Raw genomic sequence first — 12,610 nt, 5'->3', positions numbered from 1 at the left:
GTGCCTTTAAAAATCATATTGTAAGGAAAGCGTTGTTTAATGTTTGGATGAGATATAAAGATCTGTTGGAAAACAAAACCCCTAGATGGTTGTCACCCTTAGAGGCTAAGGCCCACAAGAAAGTTAATATGGAGGACGGATGGCCAAAGTATTGTGAGATCTTAGAACAGGATGGAGAGAAACTGAAATTAAAGAGCCATGAAAAACTAAAACCCAAAGTACAAGATTGGCTCCACTATTATCAAATAATGGAGGTTTTCAAACAAGACAGGAAAATTGGCTTCCAGGTGGAAAAATCAAAACTTGAGACAGAATTGTTAGAACCCAATACTAAGAATTTGTCAAGAATGTATAACTTGCTGTTGAAATGGAATACACAAGACGAAACAGTTAAATCAGTTATGATTAAGTGGGCACAGGATATTGGTCATAATATTATGTCTGCTGACTGGGAAAGGTTGTGGAACACTGGTATTAAATTTACGGCATGTAGTGCTTTAAAGGAAAATGTTATGAAAATGGTCTATAGGTGGTACATGACCCCAGTTAAGCTAGCAAAAATTTACCATTTGCCTGATAGCAAATGTTGGAAATGTAAGGAAACTGAAGGTACTTTTTATCATCTTTGGTGGACATGCCCGAAGATTAAGGCTTTCTGGGAGATGATATATAATGAAATGAAAAAGGTATTTAAATATACCTTCCTTAAGAAACCAGAGGCCTTTCTCTTGGGCATTGTAGGCCAATTGGTGCCAAAAAAGGATAGAACCTTTTTCATGTATGCAACAACAGCAGCAAGAATACTGATCGCAAAGTATTGGAAGACACAAGATTTACCCACCTTGGAAGAATGGCAGATGAAAGTGATTGACTATATGACATTGGCGGAAATGACAAGCAGAATTCGTGACCAGGGAAAGGAGACTGCGGAAGAAGATTGGAAGAAATTTAAGATTTATCTTAAGAACTATTATAAACTTGATGAAGCTTAGAATGTCGAGATTTTACAGAGAGAAAGGGTTGCAGTAATATAAGATCAGATTAAGAAAGGACTATGATGAATTAGGATGGGAAAGAACATTTATAAGTTGCTATAAAATTTGGACATGAGGATGCAGAAAGGGGAGGTATGGGGAAGTCCGAGGAAAGAAGTCTATGAAAGGACATTTTGAAATTATATTTGTTTGTTTGTCTGTTTTTCTTTTATGTTTGTTTGTTATAAAAACTTTTGTAAAACTAATAAAAATTTTATAAAAAAAAATAAAAAAAGAAGAGAATAGCAAGAGATAAGACATAAAACTCTTACTGTCGTTTCCCTCATCTTTTACTTGTGATTTCAAGTCTTCATCTCCAGCACTATTTTTTTCAAGGAGAAAATTGACAGTACGTAGTGTGAAGCTTCATATACTACCAAGAATTGTTTTCCTCTTGCCCTTTTGCCCCCTCTCTTTTACTTTCTTGAAATTTCTCTCTGCATTATCCCAGGCTCTGACTATGCTCAGGGTTCTCTTTCCTCCATTTCCAATTCCACAACCTGACATTATCAACATGAAGTTGCTTTGTTCTGAGTCAAACCACTGCTACACCTCACCCTGCTGCTGCTGCTGCCTCAAGCTGACTGGCTGCATCTTTAACATATCCTCTAATTCACGGATGGGGGCCTGACAGCTTGCAGGCTGGATTCAGCGCACCAGGCCTTTTAGATCAGCCTGTGGGCCTCCTCAGCAACTGTTCAAATGGGACACCATCTTCTGGGAGTGCCGCTTCAAGTTGTAACTGAAGGGGAAGGTGGGTGAAGCACCACAATGATAATAAGAGCCATGCTGTTGGAAGACACAAGACCTGCCTACCAGGGAAGAATGGCAGATGAAGCTGATGGATTACATGGAATTGGCGGAAATAACTGGCAGAATCCGAGACCAAGGAGAAGAGTCGGTGGAAGAAGATTGGAAAAAATTTTAAAGCATATTTACAGAAATATTCTACAATTAATGAATGCTAGAAGGATGCTGGAAAGAAGCTACATGACTTTAGTAGAAATACTATAAAGAATTAAGTATGACTAGATCAACATTGGGTAAAGGGGTAAATTTAAGGCTAAATTGTGTTAAGATAAATTATGGAACTAAATTTGAGAAAGAGGGAAAGAACTTGCTGGAATAATTAATTGAACTAGAATTCAAAAAAGGAGGTGTGAGGAAGTCGAGGAAATAAGCAAATGAAAGATAAGGATATGAAAATACGGGGTTCTTTTTATTTTTGTTTGTTCTTTTTTGGGGGTTTTAAATGTTTTTGCTTTTTCTTTTTTGCCTTTTTTGTATTGTTGATGTTTTGTATTACTGTATTTATTTTTGTTTCTGAGGTTTTATAATTGTTTGTTGCTTGTATTTCTCTTTTCTTTTTTTCTCTGTAATGTTTAAAATTTAATAAATATCTTTTAAAAAAAAGATAATAAGAGCCATGCTGAATCAGGCCAAAGGCCTATCTAGTCCAGCATCCTGTTCTAGAGTGGCCAACCAGAAGCCCATAAACAGGACCTGAGTGCAACGGCCCAGTCCCATCCTGCAATTCCCAGCAACTGGTATTCAGAGTCATACTGCTTCCGACAGTTGTTCCCTTCAGGGCTTGCAATGTTATGCTAATGTTCCCTTCCAGCTGCCACTCAGAGTGGTGGCTCTCACCTTTCCCATTGGGAAAGGTTAGAGGGGAGGGGAGCCAACTATATCAAGACTCCACATTTCACGGCCCCTAGAGCCCCTAGAGTTACAAATAGCTCCCTTCCCCCTCACTTTTCGCATGTGGAAATACAGAAAAGGAAACCATATAATTGCATTGTACGAACAGGAGTATTTTTCTGTACTCCTATCAGAAATGCCATGCCAACAAAAATGTCTTAGATTTGCACTTTCCTTTATGTGGCCATATTTTATTTGTGGCTTATAGGCATCTTGCGATCAACCGGGATCGACAGTTCCCTTTCTTTTTCTGTGATTCTCTACGGATAAGTCCAAGCAGCTACTGAAGTGCTCATTATTGATTCCCAAGTGTATGACCTTATAGTCACAACTATTGAACGGAATCCCATTTCTGTAACTCATGAGGTTCATCCTGTAATTTTTTGATGCTTATCTCTTCTGACAAAGCCTCCCAATCTGTAGTCATCAGCAAATTTAATCAGCAGACACGTTTTTACCACCCAAGTACAGCTGCTAACAAACACAGAAGAAAATGGGTCTCAGAATGACCTCTAAGGAACTCTTAGGTTTTGCTTCTCTGACTTGGTTTTTCAGCCCTTTTTGTTTTCTTATATGATTGTTTTCTTATTAGTAATTCCATTTTTAGACCACTTTCCACCAATGTTCTCAGAGCCGTATACAAAGAATACAGTAAAATGCAACATGAAATATTCAATAAAGTTATCCAGGCATCACAATGAATAGGAACAGGACAGTCTCCAGGTGGTGCCTCTAATGAAGGGGTTGCCAACATGGTGCCCATGAGTTCCATTGTGCCCTCAAGCACATCCCCTCAAAAATCTACAATGCATAAGGTAGTGATTGTTCCCCCTGCTCAGTTCCATGGAAGTGAATGAGAAAGTATGAACACACTGAAACTTCATTAGCATATGGCTGTCTCTGTGCTCACAAGGGATTGTTTGAATAAATCAGTCTAAAGCAGACTTTCCTTCCATAATTTAACAGTAGAAAGCAGTACAAGGCAGTAGCAACCACATCACGAATTTTAAAAGGGTCCTTGAAACAAAACAAAACAAAAAAACAGGTAAAAGCTTAATGGTGAAAAGTTTTGACCATTTTGCATGTATGTTTTGCTGTGGTTAGTGTCTCAGGAAATGTTCACATATGTGTTTGTGTCCACAAGCCAGAAATTCTCTTGGTGCCATGGTAACAATCTCTTCTCCTTACTGTATATAAGCATGGAAGTCTTGGTAACACTCCCTCCCCCCACCTTGTGAAATAATTTTATCTCTTTCATAGCTACCCATCTTTAGGTGGTCCCCCCACACCTCCCTCCCCGATTCTTGACACCTCTGTTTTCTTTATGTGTCACATAGGCCCACATAGCTGGTAAGTGTTAGTGTTGGTGGAGTGGGAGAAGAAACAAATGCATGAAGACTCTGCGGAATGTAGGATTTGTTTGTACAGAAGGCTCACAGGCAAAATAACTTAATGCTTCTTCAGATAATCACTGTCAGTATTTGAAAAGGCATTTGCACAAAGCTTCAATGGGGGATAAAAAATCTGATTAGAATGTAGACTAAAACCTAGATAGGTGCTATCTGATACCAACGTTATATTGCTCATCGGGTGTAAATTATGGTTTGTGTGTATTAATTTCTCCATCGATAGAAAACTGCTGCATAAAGGGCAATTCTAAAATGGAGAAAATAAGAAATTACCAGTTGCCAAAACTGAAGCTCTATTTAGATGGGTCCCCTACTTCCCTCCATTATCAATTTTCCCATACTGGGTAGGTCTGAAGTGAGACTGTAAATTCATTTTGCTGAATCTCTGCAGTCTGGGCCCCTGATCATGCAATGTTCCTGATAATAGGAAGGACTTTACATGCATTCAGCTGAACATGTTTACAACCCCCCTTCAAATCAGTGTGCTCAATGTGAGGATGTCAAGGGTGGAGGCAGCAGAGCCAATGCTCTCCCCCCCCACCCTTCCAAAAATAGAATTAGGAATGAATAGGTATTGTGCACTCCCAACAGATGCAACTGGCAATGCCCTGGGTGCAACAAGCCTGCTTAGTGATTTTACCACTGAAGTGAATATTTTCACTTCTTTTATGACTGATCAGGTCACACACGTTTCCATTTGTTCAAAGTCAAACAGTAGGTTGCACACATGAAAAATCTGGCGGCATTTAATTTGTTTCCATGCTTCTGCTTCCCTTTCTTTAAAGGTTCCAGACTACATTGACATGGTAGTCTCAGAAATTTAGTGGAGATATAATAATTTATCATGCAGAGTCTGAAGGGCTCAGAGAACTAGACCTTTTGAATGAGCCTTTTAATATTTCCATGACCGCACCTCACTTCTGCTTCTGAACCTATCCATCATTTTTATTTTAGACTATAAAGTTTGAAGGCAAAGACTTTTGTTAATTAGCACTCATCATCTCTTTACAGAAGACACTTGAGTAGTGATGGGAGAAATCTGCCCATTTTAGTTTGGAATAGGCTGGTTCTTTCCAAACTTTTTTGGAGAATTCATGGACAGAACTCAGCTTCTTCCCCCCACTTCTAAATATTTCAATGCTTGGAAAGACCAGCTTCAAGAGCTCCTTCACTGGCATTCATCCTTTTGTCTGCCAGTTATTTTCTCTGTTAAATTTCCACACTATAAACACTATAAATTTCCCACAATAAACACTTGTCTAGTCTCACAATTCCCTGTGAAGAAGAATTGATTGCTAAACCATTTTCGGGGGAATGGGGTCTCCTAAAAACTCTCAGCAAACTCAAAAAGTTATAGCTCTCATAATTATTTGAGGGAAGCCACAACTGTTTGAAGTGACACCAGAGAACTTTAAATGTATGGTGTGAATGTGGTCATAGTGTGGAATTTTTGGATGTAATGGCAGGCAGGGTGAGAGGTACGTAAAACATTTTGTTACTTTAATAAGGACATACTTGCTATATTGATGGATACACTCAATTTGTACCCCACTTTACCACTAAATGGTGCTCAACTATGAGAATGAAATTATTTAAGATCTTCATTTTTGAGGACAATGGGTCGTCACAAACATTAAGTTAAAGAAGCAAGAGCAAATGAATGTATGTTAATCCGTCTCACTCAAGGAGCTGGTCTGCAAGGCAAACTAGAGGAGTCATATATTCTCAAGGGACCCTTCAGCAGCAAAAGGAGTGCTAAATAAAGGATAATATTTCTTCAAATCCTTCACATTCCTGCCAGCTCTTTTGAAGGCACATAATGCAGAGATTAGCCTACATATAGAGACAAAGCCAGTGGGAGCTAGAACAAGAAAGAACTTGGGTACTGAAAACTAAGTCTGAATAATGAAGGCCACATCGCTTTATTTTGCTGTGGAGTCCAGTGTGGTGCCTCTTTTGATGAATTAATCTGTTTCAGAAGGACACTTTCTTGGCATGTCTTCAGCACAGTTTCCCTTTTTTAGTGAACGCTTGCGCTATACAGTGTGCCTAAACTCAGAAATAGGGCATTATTGCAAACCCTCTGTGTGGGAGAAAGATAGGTCAGACAGACTGGTCAGAAAATAGCAGTGTAGTTAAGAAATCGGTGAAATATTGCTGATTTGTATAAAATAAATCTGTTCCATATTCTGTTCCATATGCGTTGGGTGCTTAGTGTAAAGTCCAGTCCCTCATTAAAGCAGAACACTGTTAGATTAAAATGTTTTTGTTCTGTTGTGGGGGGTTGCACATAGACAAAGTCCAGCATTGCACTTTGGGAGACCTACAAATCAATCAAATATCAGAGAGTGGGAAGAATGACTGTAGTTTAGAAAAAAGAAAATTAACCACAGGTCCCTATTTTTAAGCACAGTCTTCCATTGATAAGATAGCAGGGTGAAATCCAATTGTGTCAGCCCCCACCAGAACATGCACTGTTTGCAGAATAGACACATCTCTCCCTGCAACCCCCTTGTTGTTGTTGTTTAGTCATTTAGTCGTGTCCGACTCTTCGTGACCCCATGGACCAGAGCACGCCAGGCACTTCTGTCCCCCACTGCCTCCTGCAGTTTGATCAGACTCATGCTGGTAGCTTCAAGAACACCATCCAACCATCTCATTCTCTGTCGTCCCCTTCTCCTTGTGCCCTCCATCTTTCCCAACATCAGGGTCTTTTCCAGGGAGTCTTCTCTTCTCATGAGGTGGCCAAAGTATTGCAGCCTCAGCTTCACGATCTGTCCTTCCAGTGAGCGCTCAGGGCTGATTTCCTTCAGAATGGAGAGGTTTGATCTTCTTGCAGTCCATGGGACTCTCAAGAGTCTCCTCCAGCACCATAATTCAAAAGCATCAATTCTTCGGCGATCAGCCTTCTTTATGGTCCAGCTCTCACTTCCATACATCACTACTGGGAAAACCATGGCTTTTACTATACGGACCTTTGTTGGCAAGGTGATGTCTCTGCTTTTTAAGATGTTGTCTAGGTTTGCCATCGCCTTTCTCCCAAGGAGCAGGCGTCTTTTAATTTCGTGACTGCTGTCACCATCTGCACTGATCATGGAGCCCAAGAAAGTAAAATCTCTCACTGCCTCCATTTCTTCCCCTTCTATTTGCCAGGAGGTGATGGGACCAGTGGCCATGATCTTCGTTTTTTTGATGTTGAGCTTCAGACCATATTTTGCGCTCTCCTCTTTCACCCTTATTAAAAGGTTCTTTAATTCCTCTTCACTTTCTGCCATCAAGGTTGTGTCATCTGCATATCTGAGGTTGTTGATATTTCTTCCGGCAATCTTAATTCCTGCTTGGGATTCATCCAGCCCAGCCTTTCGCATGATGAATTCTGCATATAAGTTAAATAAGCAGGGAGACAATATACAGCCTTGCCGTACTCCTTTCCCAATTTGGAACCAATCAGTTGTTCCATATCCAGTTCTAACTGTAGCTTCTTGTCCCACATAGAGATTTCTCAGGAGACAGATGAGGTGATCAGGCACTCCCATTTCTTTGAGAACTTGCCATAGTTTGCTGTGGTCAACACAGTCAAAGGCTTTTGCATAGTCAATGAAGCAGAAGTAGATGTCTTTCTGGAACTCTCTAGCTTTCTCCATTATCCAGCGCATGTTTGCAATTTGGTCTCTGGTTCCTCTGCCTCTTCTAAATCCAGCTTGCACTTCTGGGAGTTCTCGGTCCACATACTGCTTGAGCCTTCCTTGTAGAATTTTAAGCATAACCTTGCTAGCGTGTGAAATGAATGCAATTGTGCGATAGTTGGAGCATTCTTTGGCACTGCCTTTCTTTGGGATTGGGATGTAGACTGATCTTCTCCAATCCTCTGGCCACTGCTGAGTTTTCCAAACTTGCTGGCATATTGAGTGTAGCACCTTAACAGCATCATCTTTTAAAATTTTAAACAGTTCAGCTGGAATACCATCACTTCTACTGGCCTTGTTATTTGCAGTGCTTTCTAAGGCCCATTTGACTTCACTCTCCAGGATGTCTGGCTCAAGGTCAGCAACCGCACTACCTGGGGTGTATGAGACATCCATATCTTTCTGGTATAATTCCTCTGTGTATTCTTGCCACCTCTTCTTGATGTCTTCTGCTTCAGTTAGGTCTTTACCACTTTTGTCCTTTATTATGGTAATCTTTGTACGAAATGTTCCTTTCATATTTCTGATTTTCTTGAACAGCTCTCTGGTTCTTCCCATTCTGTTGCTTTCCTCTATTTCTTTGCATTGCTCGTTTAAGAAGGCCTTCTTGTCTCTCCTTGCTATTCTTTGGAAATCTGCATTCAATTTCTTGTATCTTTCATTATCTCCCTCGCATTTTGCTTGCCTTCTCTCCCCCGCTATTTGTAAGGCCTCGTTGGACAGCCACTTTGCTTTCTTGCATTTCTTTTTCATTGGGATGGTTTTAGTTGCTGCCTCCTGTATAATGTTGCGAGCCTCCACCCATAGTTCTTCAGGCACTCTGTCCAGCAAATCTAAATCCTTAAACCTGTTCCTCACTTCCACTGTGTATTCATAAGGGATTTGGTTTAGATTGTATCTTACCGGCCCAGTGGTTTTTCCTACTTTCTTCAGTTTAAGCTGGAATTTTGCTATAAGAAGCTGATGATCTGAGCCACAGTCAGCTCCAGGTCTTGTTTTTGCTGACTGTATAGAGCTTCTCCATCTTTGGCTGCAGAGAATATAATCAATCTGATTTCGATGTTGCCCATCTGGTGATGTCCATGTGTAGAGTCGTCTCTTGTGTTGTTGGAAAAGCGTGTTTGTGATGACCAGCTTGTTCTCTTGGCAGAACTCTATTAGCCTTTGCCCTGCTTCGTTTTGATCTCCAAGGCCAAACTTGCCAGTTGTTCCTTTTATCTCTTGATTCCCTACTTTAGCATTCCAATCCCCTATAATGAGCAGAACATCCTTCTTTGGTGTCACTTCTATAAGGTCTTGTAAGTCTTCATAGAATTGGTCAATTTCAGTTTCTTCAGCACCAGTAGTTGGTGCATAGACTTGGATTACTGTGATGTTAAAAGGTCTGCCTTGGATTCATATTGAGATCATTCTATCATTTTTGAGACTGCATCCCAGTACAGCTTTCGCCACTCTTTTGTTGACTATGAGGGCCACTCCATTTCTTTTACGGGTTTCTTGCCCACAGTAGTAGATATGATAGTCATCCGAACTGAATTCGCCCATTCCCGTCCATTTTAGCTCACTGATGCCCAGGATGTCAATATTTATTCTTGCCATCTCCCCTACATGCAACCCCCTACATGCCCTCAAAATCGGCTTTAGGGGTTTGCCAGGGTGAGGACTGCTTGCATGAAGGCGTTATCTTATTTCTCCTCATAATGATCATGGGAGATTGATGAGGTTGATAGCAACTCACTGGTGCTAATGTATTATTATTATTATTAATTATTATTCTTATTTATGATTCACTTTTCACCAGGCATTCTATAACCAGAGTGCTTCATGGCTGAGCAAAGACTTGAGCAGAGATTTCCTCAGCGTCCAACTTTCTGCCCGCCACATCATATTTGCTGTGTGGACAATTGCCATGTACGAATGGAGAGCAAAACGTGCACCAACCGCAAGACAGAAGTTCCCTGCTGTATTCAACTTCTTCTGGTAAAGCTCTGCAATATATAAATCTATGGAATGCTATGGAAGAGTAGAGATTTGCCACCACGCTGTGAAGATTTTATGCGATAATCCCACCTGCTGATCTCTGGCAACACTTAGCATGGCCCACCTGTGTGGACACCAAAGATAAACATTTTTGAAAACATTTATAAAATGCAGATGTCTTGAGGCACGAGGGAGCTGGATATTGGTAAATCTGACTCCCTGTCTTACTCATGCATTTAAATTAACCTTTATTAGGCTACTGCATGGAACTTGAGCATATTTGCTGCCTAAACACCTGGCTGATTTGTGAGCAACCATCAGACCTAGAAAAGCAAACCTCAACAGAAAACCTGCAGTTTAAGTGACAGAAGCAGGCACAAAATAAGTAGAAGTTTTCTTGAGAACTAAACTGAGCATTTGGCTTTTGGGCTGGCAAGGAGCACTGCATGGATATAAGGCCATAGACAATTCTCATTATCCTATAGACCTGATCATAAAGTAGCTTAGGGCCAGTTCACACAAAGCTTTATCTTCTGCATGCCATCAGTCATGGCTATGTCCCCAAATGGACCCTGGAGGCTTCGGGGATGTTGGGCTAGATGGCCATTGGTCTGATCCAACAGGCTGTTCCTGTGTTCTTACGACCTGAGTGTAATGGTATGGCTGCTACATGCTTCCCTCTTCTTTAAAGGAAAAGAATCATCCGAAGCGGACAACCATTATCTGAATGGTAGAGTAGACCTTTCCTTCCACAACTGACCAGTGATTTTCATTATCATATAGGAAAATCACTGCCACAACAATAGACATCAGTACTGGCTCTGAATTAGCTGAGCACAATTCACATATCTATTTTTCCAAGGATTCATGGGTGCATGAATCGTAGAAGCGGGGCCAGATGGGTCACATGGAGAATGAAGAAGAGAACATAATGTGTGCAATCTGCCCAACATAAAATGACAAAATCTCAAGCACAAGAAAGACTCGGAGTGGAATGAAATGCATCCCTTGTTTTGTTCATCAGGTAACTTCTAGAAAGGGCTATCCTTACCATAAGTGATGACTTTTGCACAACCTGCAGTAGGGTTGCGATTCGGTTTGTCGGAGAACACCTGCAAATTCACATTTATGGATTCTAATTATTTATTACATTTGTTAGTTGCTTTTTACAACAAAACCCAACAAGATAAAATACAAGCGATAAAAACACTTAAAGCTAGATCCTTTAGAACAATGTGTAAAAAAAAAATGGCCAGCCATGTTTTCTGCAAAGCTAAAAATACTCTATTATGCCTTACAGGAAAGGTTTGATAGAATTTATTATGTTTGCTCTCTAGTACCATTCTCAATGCAGAACATTCAAAAATGCATTTCCTGGTTTGTTCTTGACCTCATGAGTGAGTCAAATGCATTGAAATTTAGCAAACACTGCAGGCTCAATCATAGAAATGGCAGTGGGTCCACTGAAAATAGTCTGAGCCTGATGCTCCTTTGAACTTAGCATTATTTCAGTAAAATAACGCAATCTGCATTATCCAGTGTATCCAAGGTACCTCTTTGGCCTGAAAGCATGTGCATGATGATTTATAGGAAGGTTCAATAAAAGCTATTACATTATCAACATTGTGCATGCTTTTTCTCCTGGGAAATGCATAATGACATTTATTGCCATGAGACATTTAAAGTGCTTCAGTGTATGATCTATTGTGCTCAGATGCAACATTTTTATTACTTAAATGCAGAAAACCTTGTAATACTAGTTGAGAACTTAACTATTTCTTTGACATTGTATTTTACCAAATACTGCTGCCAGTTCAGTAGCTGTTATACAACATGTAACACAAGAATATGTTAGTTATGAAATAATTTGAAGCAGCAGCGATGGCAGCAATATGGAGCGAAGGCAAGAAAATGACACAGATAAGTGTGACTAAACTTCAAGGAGGGGGGAGAATTCAACGGAGCAGCATTTTCAGTGTTAGCATCAGATTCCATGGCAGTGTTCTGTTTGATAACACTTCCTTCTAGAGATGGCGGGGGAATTTAGCTTGCATTTTAATGTGAACTTACATAATTCACACTTCCTGAAACATTACGTGGGCTATCCTTCAAAATTCCCACTTCTCCAAATATCATGACTCAGTTCTCCATCCAAAATATGTGTATGAAAATGTGTTGGTTAGGGGAAAGTGTGAATAAAAAGACAAACTGAACTGAATATTGGTGAAAATAACATTTTAAAAAGCATTGCAATGGGAGAAAATACTTGTCAACCAGTATATTGGGCAAAACCTATTTATTAAAAATGTGCACTAAAATGCTGATAAATTTTTCAGAGGAAAGTTTGCAAACTGAACTGAATTTAAGATTGGAAAAGTGAGAAACTGAGAAATCCATCTCCATTTATGACGCTGAAATCTGTCCCTGGGAAAAAAGTGAACCAGGAGTTGGGAATCTCCTGCCTGAGAGTCAGTTTGTGATTCAAGTTGGCCCATGAGGCCATTTCCCTCAAACCATGCCCACCTGTTACTGGGCCACATCATCTGATGGGTGGGTTTGGCTCCTGAATGTTGCTTTGACTGCATGCTCCCTGTGAGGAATGTGCTGGCAAAGCAGACCACTTCAGAAGCTGTGGTTGTGCCTCCCTCCACCAGCTGGTGAGCGGAGGGCTCAGTCCTGCTGAGTACAATTTTGTCATCATGTTTCCTGGTGGAGCAAAGCCTGGCAGCCAGCAGGATTGATGAGGAGAGAGTGCAATCCTTCTGGGGTCTGCTTCACTAGTATGTTCCTCTCCCCGCTC

The 12,610-nt window shown here is 40.5% G+C and overlaps 1 long non-coding RNA gene across 1 annotated transcript in view; it reads left to right on the top strand.

Moving 5' to 3' along the window:
* The window catches only part of LOC309527735, a 52,939-nt gene extending 41,508 nt beyond the window's left edge, over positions 1-11,431 (top strand). Inside the window, exon 4 of the long non-coding RNA XR_014217317.1 lies at positions 9,632-11,431. This is a non-coding gene — a long non-coding RNA (uncharacterized lncRNA). The remainder of the gene's footprint in view (positions 1-9,631) is intronic.
* Positions 11,432-12,610: the final 1,179 nt, after the last annotated feature.

The sequence above is a fragment of the Podarcis vaucheri genome, assembly GCF_965113315.1.
Source record: "Podarcis vaucheri genome assembly, chromosome: 1".
Taxonomy (NCBI): domain Eukaryota; kingdom Metazoa; phylum Chordata; class Lepidosauria; order Squamata; family Lacertidae; genus Podarcis; species Podarcis vaucheri.
The sequence above is the reverse complement of the archived record's forward strand: the minus strand, read 5'-3'. Positions and strand labels throughout refer to the sequence as shown.